Consider the following 4,156-nt stretch of genomic DNA (forward strand, 5'->3'; position numbering starts at 1 on the left):
GTTAAAGACTACCCTGTCTCTCCCTCATTCTCCGCTGCCATCAGATTCACCTGATGGTCCCCTCTTCCACCCCTTTGGCCCCCATGATTACGACCACGACCTCTAGACTGTCCACGTCCACTTGTCTCTCTCCTTGGGTGGCTTTGGACAAGCATTGCTCAAGTGTCTCACTTCTCTACGGTTGTAGCACTTGTCGGTCTCCCCTCAACACCTGTCATACCTGAGCTCGAGGTATCCAAAGTTGATAGTGTACTTGGAAGTCCACTCGGCTCAGAGTGTGACATCATAGGACTCTCCTCCTATATCTTCGTGACAATGGTCTCATCTAATGAAGGAATTATTGCCTGGGCTAAGAGGACCAATATCCTCTGATCAAAGGCCGGTTTTAGATGAGTCAGAAACTGCATAGTCCACATCAGTGCAAAAATCATCCCCTTCTTACACCTCAGATCACCATAGCTTGACATAGGTGAGAAGTAATCAAGATATTGCAACAGCCGCCCCAGCTCTATGTAGTACACCTGAATCGATTTATCACTCTGTACCACTACCTCTATGCAACTAGCTCATTGTATGAACCCGACTAAGACCTTCAGAACTTCAGGAACGATCTTCCCCAGAAGATCCAATCCTTGATCTCTCGCACTATCTCCGTCTCCTAACATCTTCAATCACAAGGATAAGTCTAAAGCACACAAAACACACACGACTTCCTGCAAGTTCATGCGATCAGCTTTGCCTTCGAGAGGAAATTTACAACCCCAAAAGAAATGATAAAGAAGATTGTGGAGCTTCATTCAAACCAGTGTTAGCCTTCCGAGGGACGAGCGAAAGCATTTGAAGTGGACGCGAGAGACAATAATCAGAAGGATTCACGCGAAATCAGGGCAACATCTTTGTTTTACATGGATCTAGAACCGCGGAATCGAGCATAGGAATTGAGAGCGTATTCGAGCGACAGTACTTGAAAGGAATAGTGTGATATCCGTGCAGCTGGAACGAACGAAAGCAGCTTGGATAGAGGGAAGGAATTCAGAGTAAACTTGAGCATGCAACAATTTTGAGATTGGGGATTTCTCCCCTCAATGTGTGCTCATACCGCTACCATCGGGTATAGAAGACTAAGATTGAGATATCGATCCGAAAGATGTTAGAGGCCGAGATCATACAACCTAGTGTGAATCCCTTCTCTAGCCCTGTCTTGCTATTTAAGAAGGATGAGAGTTGATGTTTCTATGTGGATTATTGAGCAGTGAATAAAAAAAGTAGTACTTGGCAAATATTTCATCTCGACGACTGATAAGCTACTTGACAAGTTGTTTGGGCAGCAGTATCCTTTCGAATTGACTTGAAGTTAGGGTACCAATAGATCTACGTATGACCATAAGATGCGCACAATACACTATTTCGAACTCATGATGGTCACTATGAATTTGTGATTAAATAGAAAAGGTTGTTAGATAAGGATGCCACATCAGAATCAAACAACTTGATTCAACAGTCATTTCTTTTTTTCACCTTGAGGTCAAGGTGATTTTCTTAGAATGGATTATTGTTACGTCAGTGCCTAAGAACAATCTAATAGTTTATTAGTTATTATTGTGGGTTTAAAATAGGGCTTCCTATGCTTAAGTTTAGGGTATGCTTGAGATTGTGGTCTTGAATTTTAGGTTTAGGATTGTTAGAGATAACCTTCCTCTTGAATTATAAGTGTTAGGAGAGATCGCCTACCTCTCGCACTGTAGGTGTTTATATTTATGTAGAGTTGTGTTGTTGTATTACTAAAGAAAATTATTTTGTTTACCCAAATTTCTGTAGAAAACTTGGTTCCAAATCATATCATATATTTACTATTTGAAGTGGGGCAACCTATTTTGCATCAAGCCTTAAGATAAATAGTATTTTGTTATGGGCCAATTGAATAAGGGGTTCAAAGATATGCTTGCAATTGGCTAACCATTAATTTTGGTGGACAAGGAGAGATGGAAACCTGGATTTATTTTGCCATGCAACCTTATAAGTTTCCTTCTTATGTTCCCTCCTGTAGCCTTGTTTTGCCTTTTTTGTTTCATCTGAGAGTTGCTTTGTAGTATGTGTAGCTTGATATTTGTCTATTGTATGATGCAACCGAATGTGTTTGGGTTAGTTCCTAGTAGCTGACCTAATGTGGTTTGGTTAAGCCTGAAGTAGTTCAATGGTATGTTGTTTCACAACATGGAGATGAATTCAAAATAACGAAAACATACTGAGCTTTCTTTTTCATCGCCCAAAGTTAAACGTACAGAAACATGTTTTCATATATCTGATTCTTTTTTGGTGCATTCCGGATTGTTTTCTAATTAAATCTCTACTTTTTTATACTTAAAGAAGCTGTAATATTTTTGATTTATTCGTTTTGCACTAGTGCTAATTTGCTGCCTTTTAATCATTTAGGTGTAAATATGCAGTAGCTTATGTACTGTACATTTCCTTTTCTTTCTTTTAGAAGGGGGTTCTCTTTTTTTTAGCCTATTTGGTCAGAAAAAAGACAACAATAGCACGTCAGACTTTTTATGAGTAAAGTAGTGGATTAATGTTTAAAGATGATGAGAATAAGGAAAGATGGAAGCCATGTGAACTTCTTTTCTTGTGTCGAGGCTTTATGCATAGGCATGCCCAGGACTAGTAATGGACTAGTTTGCTTTAAATTAGGTTTAACTCTTAATCTCTAATGGTATGCTTTGAGATGTCATTGTCTATTCTGCTCGAATGCTTACACTGGGGTTATCAATTGAAAAGCTTATCTTATCTGCTATGGTTGACTTGCTTGTTTTAAGGAATGTCGCTGCCCACCACAAGTCATGAATGTATTGAGAAACAACCATTGAGAGCTTTAAGAACGTATTTTCGAAGAAAGAGCAAAATAATAAAAATTTTTACCATGCTCTAGGTTAATAAGAACTCAAAACTAAGTTCGTCTTAAGCAGATGCATAAAAGAAAAGCATTGTGGTAAAATAAAATATCTAATGGGATATGAACAAGTAAGAAAAATTTAGATTAATGTAAACAAATTTGATATTCACGAAGGTTAAAAAATGTTGAATAATTTGAATAGAAGCATTGAAAATCCTACATTTCATAGTAGTTGGGATACTCGTAGTCAAGATAATTATAGAGGAGAACTATGTTTTAAGTACAACAACAAAAACAAAAAACCTTTATCCCACTAAGTGGGATCAACTACATGAATCCTTTCTCTCAATTGCATCCTATTGAGTGTCATACTTTAATTTAATTCTAATAAATTAAGATCCTTTTTTACACAATATGCCCAAGTCTTTCTAGATCTTCATCTGCTTTCTTAACATAAGACGAATCTAAAACATCTACTCTCCTAATCGGATCATCAACTGGTTGATGTTTGATGTGACCAAACCATCTAGAATGACTCTTTCTTATTTTGTCCGCCACTCCACCACTAGAGCTGCACCAACCCTATCACGGATATATTCATTTCACATTTTGTCTCTAAGTGTAAAGCCAACCATCCACCTAAGCATTCTCGTCTCAGTAACACTTAACTTAGTTTTATGCTTCTCTTGGCCGTCATTCAGTGACATAGAGCATTGCAGGTCTCACCACCATCTTATAAAATTTTCCTTTCAATCTAAGCGGTACTTTTCTATCACACAATAGGCCCGAAGCATTCCTCCACTTCAACCAACCAACTTGAATTCTACTAATAACATCCCCATCTATATCACCATCACTTTGAACAATAGACCCGAGATATTTAAAGCATTCACACCTTTTAATATTTTGATCACCCCATAGTTACAACTCAGTCACTAGAGCTACTACTACTAAAATTACATTTCATGTAGTCAGTTTTAGTTCTACTCAAACAAAGGCCTTTAAACTCCAATGTAGACCTCCATAATTCAAGTTTTTCTTGGGCATTCTCTCTAGTCTAATCCACGAGAAGGATATCATCAGCGAAAAACATACACCAAGGTACATCCTCCTGTAAATGTAGAGTAAGAGCATCCATAACTAAATTAAAAAGATATAGGCTTAAAACCAACCCCTGATATAATCCAACTGAAATGGGAAAATATTTGGTCAATCCTCATCTTGTTTAAACACAAGTAGCAACTCTAGTATACATATCTTTAA

The sequence above is a fragment of the Phalaenopsis equestris genome, unplaced genomic scaffold, assembly GCF_001263595.1.
Source record: "Phalaenopsis equestris unplaced genomic scaffold, ASM126359v1 Scaffold000768, whole genome shotgun sequence".
Taxonomy (NCBI): Eukaryota; Viridiplantae; Streptophyta; class Magnoliopsida; order Asparagales; family Orchidaceae; genus Phalaenopsis; species Phalaenopsis equestris.